The following is a 12,978-nucleotide window of genomic DNA, read 5'->3' on the forward strand; positions in this document are numbered from 1 at the left end:
TTGAAGATTTTATAAAAAAAAAAATAAAGAAAAGTGACTGGCGAAATCGCTCACGCCGCGATCGCAGTTTACAGGCAGTAGACAACACTTCGAACAGAGAAAAGAAGAAGGAGTGAACTGAGAGCTTTCTAACAAGTGTCTTGGAATTTTACCCCCCTTTCAGAGCCAATGAAACCATCGGATTTATGATCTGAGCATCAGATCACTGATCTTTCCAAGATCCCCCTCCATAAAGAGCTCTACTTCTCAACCACAAGCCCTCTTCTCTAATTCACTATAAATATGAGGCATGGGAGAGGCATATGAAGGCATAAGGAGACCCCGAGAGGCTGCGAGAGAGAGGTAGAGTGGAGGATACTCCTCCAAGAGATTGTGAGGAAGAGCTTGAAAGAGAGCTTGAGAGAGAGAAAGAGAGAGAGAGAGAGAAGAGTCACCTCGAGAGGCTGCAAGGAAGAGAATTAGCTCAATTCCTTCTATCTCGATCCTCGACTTAACCATCTTCTCTTACGCTCTCCCATCTTGAATCTATTCTACCTTCTTGAATCTCTTGAGTCTACCTGCGGACGATGGCCTCCAAGCGAAGAATGTCGCGTGCGGATGACAATCCTACAACCAGCAACAAGGCTTCGGGCAAAGGCATCACCGTCAATCCAACTGCGGTTCCGGTCGTAAGTAATGTATTTTCAAATTGATAGCTGCTTGCTTTGATTCTCATATGAGATACGTTAGGCCCCATACTATTGCACGAGAATAGGTCATGAGAAATGATAAATTTCATCTCGCTTACTCGGAAGATGGAGTTTGTGAAGTGCATATATCAAGGGAAGATAATTGCACCTAGTTACATATGACTTATTTGCTAGTAGAGCAATTACAAGAAAGAATTAGTCAAGCGTTATGAATGGCATAGTCATCAAAAGAACGACATTAAAAGATTGGGCATACAAATGCTAGATTAAAGTATAGTCAAGGGTTATAGATAGCATAATTGCTAAAAGAATATGACATTAAGAATCATGAATGGAGAAGTACTAGTTTAAAGTTTAGATACTTCAAAAGTACTTAGCCTAACAGGCCAAATACTAAGAAAAACTAGATTCTAGGTCAATGCGAGGCCTATTGGAGTCTAATTACTTGAGATCATCTCGCACTTATCTTATCAAGTATTTATATGTTATGCCTATAACATATTTGATATATGAGGATAAATTTCTATTTGCCTCATGACTTGACTAAGAGCTAGTACAAGAAATTGATCATAAGGGTTAAAACTAGGATGTCTTGAGATCCGTTGGATAAGGATGACTTTTGCCAATCCAAATTCAGGGTTGGGTTATCAATCAAGGTAAGTGACCTATAGAACTTACATCATGAATAGTGTTTGAACCCTTAACATATGCCCTAGCCGAAGGAAGGAAGTGTTAAGAACATGTTTGCATGCTATTGCTCTTAGATCCCAAGGGAGAGAGCAAATATACGATGGAAATGTTATATCGTCTATTCTTGCATTGTTTGGAAAGAATGCAATCGGTTTTGTTGATTGATGGAACAACATCCTAAATGTTTTTACATTCAATTGGTTGTTAGTTATTGTTTGGATAATTATTCCAAGTGCTTGTGATTTATGGTAAATGCATGGCAAGGGTCTGTGATGACAAGTCGCCATGGGATTAAAGGAATGTTTTCTTGGAAAATGATATTAGGCTGATTGCCTTGTTTGTGCTTGATTCTTAAAGGATTTAATTAAGGAAGGATATATTGTACGGGTGGATCACCTCCATGGTCGCACCGCATATTAACCCGAAAGGGCATTGCTCGATTCACGGGCCGAAGGTTGAGTGGTGAAAAGGCCAACCACGGGAATGATGTTTCGCTCCTAGACAGGTTGTGGGTCAGTTGGAGCTCTGGACACCCCTTGCTAGGTCAAGAATGGAGTTGAAGACCTCCGTGGCCCCCAACATCTGGGCATGTTGGGAGATCCTATTCTAGATAAAGGATTGAGTTTTTGGTGCCATGTGAATTGGACCAGTTACCTCTGTAGGGCAGAAGGGATACTTCTGTTGGACAGAAGTGAAACATAATTTCTCCTGTATGGGCGGGAGACAAAGATTAACTTGAAGATAAGTTAAGGAACTTGGTTGATCTTGTTTGTCAATAGATTGCTTTGCTCTGTTTTCGTGTTTGTGCTATAATTTACGTGAACGAACCTTGTTCCCTAAAAGGCTTAATTAATGAAGCTGATTTTAAGTATCACACATAAATGTAGTAGGACCTAATTAGGAAACTAAAGCTATTAAGGGAAGCGGGTGGGCGGAACCCCGGACGGGTCCGTCCTATGGCAGGGTGGTCCCAGAGAACTGGGAGGCTTCTCACAAGTTTTTATCGTCATTCGACCTTTAGGTATTGATAGGTTAGAACCCGATTCATGCCGTTTTAGGGGACCGGAATGGGACTATGCTCTATGGGCAGAGAGGTTGAGCAGCGCATCCCTCTCGTTTCCCATTCTCTTTGAACCAAGTGCGGCATGGGTCTGCTTCGGGTTGGGTATCTCTGCGTAAAGTAGGATGTCCAATACTTGACGATAGAATGCTAACATGAGACCTTGACAACTAGGAACCCGAATTTCAGGTCAATCCTAGTGGGTTCGGTCGTGAACGTTCCGTTGCGAGGCGGACTCGGGAAACCCTAGGCGACAAAACTCAGAACATTCCTTGGGAGTGTTGGGCAACGACGCTTAGATTTGTTTCTCGATAGACCGCTAAAAGAGTGCATGGAACGCCGATGGGCGAGTACCTCATACATACCTCTCTGCATTTTCCTTAACCTGATAATGCATCTATGCCTGCCCTGCTTTTACCATTATGGGGTCCCTTCCCCCCCCACTCGCCCATTTTTAACCCACCCTTGGGGCCGTTCCCTTGAAGTTTTCCTTCATTCCCTAGTTTTGCTGTCCTTCCACGTGAATGCACCCTACGCTCACCGAAATTCCAATCCAAATTTATTTCCCTGTTCATCCCTTTGAACTGACCATTTTTTCTTTTTACCAACCCCTGTTCCGACAGACGGTTCTCAAGTTATTAATTTTTAAAGTATTTTGTATAAATTGGACCGTTTTCCATGTGAACGCGGCTTGCTTGCTTCGGATCGGTGATCTGACATGATAGCCCTGTCCTACCCTTTTTTGCTGACATTTTTTCATTTTTCTTCGTATCATTTCGATGTACGGTTCATCCGTTATTAATTTTTGCGGGTTTTTGAGTCTTTTTCGTGCTTATTTTTCACAATTTTCCATGTGAACCTGCCCTATTTTCACCAGAATTCCAGTTTGATTTTAACGCCGTGTCCTGCCAGCCTTCCCCCCAAATTTTCCTTTTTCCTCCCTCCTTTTCCAACTGTCGAATTTTTAGTTATTAATTTTTTCGAGCGTTTTTTCATGTATTTTTCGTGTTTTTTGCATGTGAACCCCTCCTAATTCCCCTGGAACTCAGTTTTGATGTGACAGCATTGTGCAATCCCTTCCATCGCACATGTTTGCTTTTTTCTACCCTTTGTTCTGGTGAACCGATTTTTTGTTCTTAATTTCCAACCTCATTTTCGTGTGCCATTTTTCTGTTTTTCCCATGTGAACGTCCTCATTTTCCTCCAGACACCCCGTCTTACTTTTCCATCATTTTTTCCTCCTCTCTCGGCCCATTTTTCCTTTTTACGGATTTTCGTTTTGACGAACGGTTTATGAGTTATTAATTTTTCTTTGTTTTTTCGTGTTCTCGCGTGCCTCGCCTTGCGCGTGAACGTGTGCGTTTTCGTTTTCCCGCATCTCAAGACGCCCCCATCGCGTCCGCGACTTGCGTGTCGACGTTCCCGCCCCGTCATGTCCCACCACCGCAAAATTTTTTACCCCCGCCCCGTGCATGCGCGCGGGACGAGGCATGCCATCTTTTCCTCTCTTTTCTTTTTTCCTTTATCAATTAATTAATTAATTAATTCCTTTTTTAATTAATTAATTTTTAAAAAAAATATACCCCCCAACGATCACCTCTCTTCTGGCCTTCTAACCACCCCTCTCTCTCTCTCTCTCTCTCTCTCTTCTTTTTCTTCTTTCTCTCTCTCGGACCCTCCCCAACCATCTCCCCCACCTTCACCTCCTCCCTCAACCCCCACCCCACCCTCCTCCTTCTGCGACCCCTCCCCCACCCTCTCCCTCACCCTTTCACCGTTGCGCCTCCACCTTTCAATCCTCCCCCCCACCTTTATCTCCTCCTGCTCCCCCCATCCCCTCCTCCCCCTCCCTTCCCCTTCCTCGTTTCTTCCTCCCCCTCTACCCGCCTCCTCTGCCCCTCCCACCGGGCCGCCCCTTCATCCCCTCCTCCTGCACCCTCCTCTCCCTCCTTCCCGCCTCCTCTGCCCCTCCCACCGGGCGTCCTCCCTCCTCGCCACCCCCCATTCACCCTCTTTACCCTCCTTCCCCTCCCTCGGTGTCTCCTCGGCGACTCCCTCCCACCGCCGCCCGTCGTGAGCCGCCCTGCAGCCGCCGTTGATGCACCGACCGCCACCTCCTCTCCGTCTGCACCACCGGGTGTCTACGCCATAGGCCGCTTATGCCACCAGGACCTCCGTCGATCGCCTTTTACCTCCGCGCGCCACCGCCGTTTCCAGTCCCCGCCGTCAGCTCCGTCGCGCCGCCGCCGTGCCTCTGCCCTCGCCGCTGCCACTCTCTCCCTCCTCCTCCTCCTCCTCCTCCTCCTCCTCACTGACCCTTAGGTTAGTTCTACTAACCTTACTACAGTTAATTAGTTAATTCTAGTTTAGTTATACTAACCCTAGTTAGTTAGGTTAACCCTAAGTAAGTTAATCTAACCATAATTAACTTAACCTAACCATACTTAAGTTAACTAACCCAACTTTGGTTAAACGACCCCCCCTCTAGTTAGTCTAACCCCCCTAGTCAACTAACCCAACTATAGTTAGGCTAACCCCCCCCCCCCCCCCCCCCCCCAATCAACTAACCCAACTATAGTTAGGTTAACCCCCCTAGGTCAACTAACCCTAGACTAGTTACCCTAACCCCAGTCTAGTCAACTAACCCTAGCCTAGTTGACCTCACCCTAGTTAGGTTAATCTAACCCTAAGTTAGTTACACTAACCCTACCCTAGTTAAACTAACTTTAGCCTAGTTACACTAACCTTCCTTAGGTTAGTCCCCACTGACTTGACTTAGCTTACTTACCTAACTTAGCCTACCCCAGACTAACCTGACTTGCCTTGCCTTAGTCTACCTACCTAACTTTGACTATTCCAGACTAACCTAGTCCCCTTTGACTAACCTGACTTAACTTAGTCTGATTTACATGACTTACCCAGATTAACAGGACTTACCTAACTTGATTTGACCTTACTTACCCAACTAAGCTGATTTTCCTGATTTAACTGATTTAATTAATTTATAAATTCATTTACACTCAATTTTTTTTAAAAAATTCTAAAAAATCCCTTATATTTTTGCACATTTTTGGAAATTTGTTAGCGGAAATTTCCACCCCTAAATTTTCAAAAAATTAAATATTTGCCAGTTTATTCCAAAATTACCTTAAAAATGCAAAAAATTCATTTAAAATGAGTAAAAATACAAAAAAATTCCAAAAAATTCCACCCACCCCCTGACCTTTTTCCATTCATTTTTCACTTTAAAATATTTTCATACATGGCACCCCTATTTAAAACAATTTTTAAAAAAACCAACAAACAAAACTTCACCATAAAAATCCCCATATTATTTTCATACCCTAAATTGTGGATATTTCCTAATTGGCTGAAATTTTCTTTTTCCTTCATCACATATCCATATTTAATTATTATTCTTTTTGAACATTAAAAACAAAAAATAAATAAACAACCACATACAATTTATTAAAAATCAAATCCCGAACCACACACATAACTCTAACCCCCACACATAATACCCCCTAAAATACCAAACAAACAAAATATAAAATTCAAAAGTACTAATAAATCATAATAAAATAAACAAAAACTAATAATAAAACTCAACCCATCCACTAAGCTTTTGTCTTTGTTATTCAGTCAGTGGTATTTACTTTTCTTTTACTAGATTCATTACTTTTGGGGGACTCTTCCGTGCGCCTTCAGACCATTGCATACACACCCCTTCCATGTATTTATTTTATGTGCTTTATTTATTTTTATTTCCCCCTTAATCACAAATTAATTGTTAAAATGAATTCTTTATTCACCCATATTTTCCACGCGCATTCGCGCTAAACACACAATTTCATAATAATAAAAATTAACAAGCTGTTCACTTTGCACGTGCAACGTGCGCCTAAGAGGCACTTTAATTGGTAATAAAAATGAACCAGCCGTCACAAGAGCACGCGCTGGCAAAAAAGTGCTCCACATCACTCTTAAATTTTAATTAAGGAATTTGCATTTAGAGACCCAGTCTGGGCATCGAAGTCCGGGTTGCGTTAAAGCACCGTTTCAACATAATAATTTGTAATTAAAATTTTAAGAAGGAACCGTCGTTTTCTTATTAAGGTTTATCACCTAATAAAATATCACCCATTATTAATAATTTATTAAAATGAACCCTTCATTAACATATTTTCCCTTCACTATACTTTTTTCCCCTTTTTAATAAACTCACCTCGTGGAATGGGCGCGTAAAAGTCTATTAGTTGACACTGATGGTCCCGATTATGGTCGAGTCTTGATGTCCATTTTTATGGTAGTCTGATTTGTCCATGTGTTACGATTACGGGTACGGTGTGTAGTTTTTTTTTCTTTTATTGCCTGATATGGGGATTTGGGTGCTTGAATGTTGCATCGCATGAAGCTTTTGGCCGCATATGTGTAGAGGTCATGCCAAAATTTTTCCAAGATGTGTATTGTCTGGGGTGGTACCCGGGTTAGTTACGTCTATGTTTATATGAGTGTCCTTCTTTTTGGATTGATTCCTTTTTTATAGCCCTTTGGTTGTTTTGCAGACATTCTTTGTGACTGTCTGTGTTGTGGTGTGTGTGTTTACCATCTGAATGGTGCCTCACGCTCCTCCCCCTATCTAATATGTCCCACTGGTCAGTAGGGATTATTCTTCCCTACTCACTTTTGAGCCTCTCACGAAGGCGGGACTTGCGACTTTTGTGGCTGCCTCCTTTCCATTGCTTCCAGAGGATCCATCCATGTGTGATGAGTTCGTGCCCTCCTACAGGAAGAAGTCGGGACTGGTCCATGGTACTTCCATGACTTTGACACCTTGAGGCTTAGGGAAGGCTCTGTCTCTTCCCTACAAAAGTGAACCCTTTGTTGCAGCTCGCCAGCTATTCTCTAACGATGAAATTTTGAAGTTGTTACAAAAACAGACTAAGGAAATTCTGGATGTCAAGAAGGTGATAAACACTTCAGGAGTTTCCTTTTCCATGATCTCACTGATCCTGTGTGGAAGTTGGTCTGTCAGTTCCTTCAAGACAGGTTTATGCCTGCAAAAATGCCATCCCATTACTTGTCAAAAGAGCTCTTTACAGCTTCAAGGATGGTGTTAAAAGGAGTTGTCTGCCTTCTTGCCCTACTTAGGTTTACAGAAGAGTGTGCCTCCACCTCCTCCATCTGATCCAGTACCTCCTCCTCCACCTTCAGAAGAGTCCAAACCAATTGATATCGAGGATCTGGATTCTCCTCCTCCCCTGGTTATACAGCGCAAACGCTTGAAGCAGGTAGCAGATAAAGCTCCTTCAGTTCTTCCTTCAGTACCCATTCCTGCTACATCTGGCAGTGATCTCCCTGCTTATCTTACCTGTAACAACCTGTTCAGAGCACATCGAGAAGGTTCGTTGGACATCTCAGTCCCCTCACTGAACAGTCTAGTCTCGGGAGATGCCATTCCCTTCCTATGTAAAGACATTCAGAGTTCCATTGAACTGTCAGTGACAGCCTGTGTTCAATAGCTGTAGGCTTCCTTTTATGAAGACCTAATGCAGTCTAAAGACCAGTTGCATAAGGCAACATCCGAGTTAGCCTCTGCTAAAGATACCCTGGCAGATCTGTTTAAGTAGATGGAGCAACAAACCCAACTAATTGAAACCCAAAGAGATGAGATATCTTCTTTGAAGATTCAGAGGCTCAATCAGAGGCTACTAGATTCTGCGAGGAGAAGGAGAGGATGTCCAAAGAAGCGCAAGAGTTTCAAACTCTCTTAGAAGTAAAACTCTCAGCCTTATAGACTGCTAATGACACAGTGGAATCACAAGCTTCCCAAATCAAGCAGTTGCAAGACCAACTGGCAAAGTCACGGTCTGTTCCTCCCAGCCCTAATGTTCCCTTGATCCCTTCTCTCTCACAGCAGGACTTGGTAGTTCTTCAGAGACAGGCTACCTTGTGTCCTCTTTTCCAAGATAAAGTGGAAAGATTGCAGTCCAGGATGGATCTGCTATGGTCTACATTTGAGCAATTCCAGGAATATGTTCCTCCGGACCATTCTTTCTTTGTCCACTATCAATTACAGAAGTTGGCCTTTTACATGAAGCTTTCAACGATGGATCTTCCTCTTTTAGAGGATGGTTGGAGTGGGGCTTGGTCTCCTGAGTTGCTGACAGAAGTGGTCCGCATGGTGTTTGAAGATTTTGTCACGACAGATACCATGTTGATGTCATATATGTATCTACGAGGAGACTTATTGATTCCAGATGAAGTGGATATGGCCTGGTATGTGGGAGACGTGGTTTTACAAGCTGTTTTGTATGTCAACTATTTGGAATTGCGAATATATGACATGTTCCAAAGTTACTCTTCCAAAGTGGCTACTTGCCCTGATAATTCCTAGCATTCCATGATTGATTCTGTGGTCCTGAATCAATGATAGAACATAGCTTCTGCCAATGTACAAAGTAAAAGGCCATTCCAAAACTTTGTATAAATGTCAATGTGAACATTGACTCCCACCAGTTGGATGTCTTGGATTTTCATGCCCTATGTCTCCCTAGCAGATACCTTGTCTTGCTAGAAAGGATGTGATGCTTGCAGTTCTTTCAAAATCCTCCTAAGATATTTGTAGATGAATCCTTCTCCATGGATCACTTCCGAAACCACCAAGCTTTTAAAAGGGATCATCCTCATTGATGCCTTTGCCATGTATTTTGGAAGATTCTTAATGATATATCTCTTTTTGGAGGTGTCATTCAGATGGTTGTGTTAGTGTTTGCGTATGTATTGTCTTAATTGTATGTGATGAGTTCGTGTTGATTGCGAATACTTTGATCGAGAGCTCTTTTCAAAAGATTGCTGGTGGATTGAAAGCCTATGGTGGAAAGTTGAAGAGAACCTCTTATATCCTTTAAAAATTTGTTATGGCTTTTAAATGATTGGTCAGATGAGTTATTGAATAATGAAGTTTTCCTTTAGTAGTATTTTTTCTATTAGATACAGGTGATAAGTTGGGGTCGTGTTTTGACAAGATTATTGAAGATCTAAAGGAAGATCCAAATTGAGCTCTTTAATGAACTTATATTCTTATTTTTCTTGGGTCGCAAGGATGCTTCCTTTCTAAGTGTGGGGATATGTTGAGAGTGGAAAAAGACTGAATTTTTGACTGATTTTTGTTGTTTTTCAGGTCTGAATGATTGATTTTTGATGGATTTAGAGTGATGTATGATTGTTAATGGGAGTATTTGAGAGTGTTTTGGATGATATTGATTATGTTTAGAAGTTCATGATGATTCTCATTGGAGATATGAGGTTCTGTGATGTTCTGATAGGTTCTTATTGGTTCTGTATACCTTCTGTATAGCTTCTGTTTTGTTCTGATTGTCTTCTGTATGAAGCATGGATTGATGATTGATGAACATTGAGATCTTTTGAAAGCTTATTGAATAGTTTTTGAGAGTTTGGAATGGTTTGAGTATGAGTTATGAGGTTTTGATGACCTTCTGTAGACCCTCTGTAGAGCCTTTGTCTCTGCTCTGTCTTTGTACTGTAGCTGTTCTGGTGCTGTACTGTGACTGTTCTGTAGACCTTCTGTAGGTGTTCTGTAGAATGTATGTGTGACTTTGGGAAAGTTTTCTAACCTTTGGAAAGGATGAATCTAAGTTCAAAAGAGCTAAAATAGGTAGAAGAAACAACTGCTGAAGACTGAAGAGAAGACTAAGTAACAGTGACAATAGTGAGCTGTGAAAAGACACTGTAGTGGCTCTGGTGACTCTTCATATCAGACATACCTCTTGGGAGGTGCATCCACAACCTAAGAAGGATTATTGAGAGTTATAATGAGAGAATTATAGTGAGGATATGATGTACTATTGATGGAGAGAGAGAGAGAGAGAGAGAGAGAGAGAGAGAGAGAGAGAGAGAGAGAGAGAGAGAGAGAGAGAGAGAGTCAATTCTATCAAAACAGTGTAACTGTGTGTGAGAGATTGAGAGAGAGAACTATGAAGACATTGAAGATGAATAATATGTGATTTATTTCCATTCAAAGATAGTGTATTCCTTTGTGTTCTTTGTTCTATTGATGGATTTTGTGAAGATGTTGAAGATTATGGTTGATTCTATCAAATCCGTGGGAGAAATCTACTATGAGGCTACGTGAAGAATTGCTGTTTTCTTTGTTTTGATGATCAAAAGAATGAAATAAAAGCTTGTTGATGTTACAAGATAGATTTTCTTGCAAGAGAATTACCTTTTCCTTGGTGTTCCTCTTGGGGCTCCACTATAAAGAAGCTAATTTTCATAGTAAGCTAAAATACTAAAAATAAAATAAATACACTAAAATGCCAAGAAATCTATAGCCAAGATAGCTAGGTTTCCATGAATCATGTTACCACTTGATACAATAGCTAAGATTCATTCACGAAAGGCTATAGCATGATATCCTCCTCATGATATGGAGAGGCATGGAATCCACCCTAATGCCATGGTGGCCAAATAGTATGCACCCTCAATGGATAGTGGGATGTGGAAACCTCAAATAATAAATATTTACAATTGGCAAAAGATGCATAGCAAGTTAAAACTTAGCCCTTTTATATCCAACCCTAGACTTAAGGCTAAATATTGGCTAAGGTATTAATGTGTTTTATTACAAGCTATCTCAGCGTAAAAGAGCTTTGTCCTCAAATCTGAAATTGGAATAGGATACAACGAAGATTTCAAGAATATATTGAAACATATGGATCCATACTAAAATAAAACTTCAAATTCAAGAAGATCATATAAGTCAATGAAGGAGAAGTATATATTCTGAAGAAACTACTATAGGCTATCCAAAATAGACTACAGTACAATTTTAGCCACAACTTGAAGTAAAAGAGTACAATTTTTATGTGCAAACTATAGAAATGTAGAGGACAATATGTAGTATCTAGCCATGCCGTCAAAATCCAATTTTGATGAAGATAAGGCATCTTAATTTTTGTATAGAAATTTAATACAACAAGTTGTTTACTACTCAATGAGTGAAGTATCCTCTTGAAGAAGCCATGGAAATTGTTCAAATATGAAGCATGTTGCCAAAAAGAATCTTCCATAGGCAAATCCTTCCACTTAATGAGACATTCCACAAGATTTCAATTCCTTAGAGCCTTCTTCTGCTTGCCAACAATCTTTTCGGGTTTGTAGATGATCAACAAATCTTCATCAAGGAGAGGTAGTTCTTCAAGAACTTGAATTTTAGGGCCAATATACTTCTTAAGTTGAGGTAGATGAAAGACATTGTGGATATAAGTAGTTGAAGGAAAATCAAGTTGATAAGCAAGATCCCCAATTTCCTTGATTATTTTATATGGACCATAAAACCTATGGGCAAGTTTATTATGCCCTCCCTTAAGAGAAGTACAATGGGATTTTTAAACCTTCAAGAAAACCCATTCACATTTGTCAAATTTCACATACCTTCATTTCTCATCTGCATAGGATTTCATTGTCTCTTGAGATTTTCTAATATTGTCCTTGCATTGCTTTAAGAGCCTCCATCTTCTCTAACTCTTCACAGCATGAGGATTCACATCATCATTTCATGAAACAATGCAAAAGGTACTTGAACTTTGTAACCATACAATGCACCAAAAGGAGACATTCCAATACTCATGTGATAAGTATTATTATAGCAAAACTCCACAAGATGAAGCCAATTATCCATACATTTTGTGTATCATGGCAAAAGTGTCGCAAATAGACCTCTAGCCATTTATTGACCCTTTTGGTTTGACCATTTGTTTGTGGATGATAAGCAGTGCTAAGAGTCAAAATAGTCCCCATAGAAGTGAAAAAACTCTTCCAAAAGTTGGCCATAAATTTAATATCACGATTGGACACAACCTTCATTGGTATCCCATGAAGTTTGAATACATTTTTCATAAACTGATCAGCCACTTGCTTTGTCGTAAAAATTGAACCTCAGTTGGGATGAAATCGGCTAATTTAGTCAACTGGTCTACAACTATATAAATGCTATTCCACTCACGCTTTGTTGTAGGAAATATTGTAATAAAATCCATGCTAATATTAGTCCACTTCCCATAAGGAATAGGGAGTGATTGAAGCAATCCGTTGGGTAGAAGTGTGAAATTCTTATTTTGTTGACATAGAAGACATCTCATGACATAATTTTTAACATTCCTTCAAATTCCTTTCCAATAAAAGCTCTTATTGATATTATTAAATTTCTTGAAAAAACCATGATGGCCCACTAAAGGTGAAGAGTGCATCTCTTGTAAAATAGGATATTTGAAAAATGAATGAGGAGTTAAATAGATCCATCCATGATTCTAAAAAAGACTATTATGCTACTTATAATTTGGATACTCTTCTCCTTTGCCTTGTTGAAATTCCTTCATCATTTTGGATCCTTTCTCATCAAGCAAGTACTGCTCTTGAATGTCATGGATCCAATATTTATGCACGGTGAAAATAGTGGAAATGGAACACATCCACATTCTTGACAAAGCATCCGCTATCACATTATCTTTTCCAGCC

The sequence above is a fragment of the Lygodium microphyllum genome, chromosome 18 (genome assembly GCF_053477565.2).
Source record: "Lygodium microphyllum isolate KBCC chromosome 18, Lygodium_microphyllum_v1.1.10, whole genome shotgun sequence".
In the NCBI taxonomy this organism is placed as follows: Eukaryota; Viridiplantae; Streptophyta; class Polypodiopsida; order Schizaeales; family Lygodiaceae; genus Lygodium; species Lygodium microphyllum.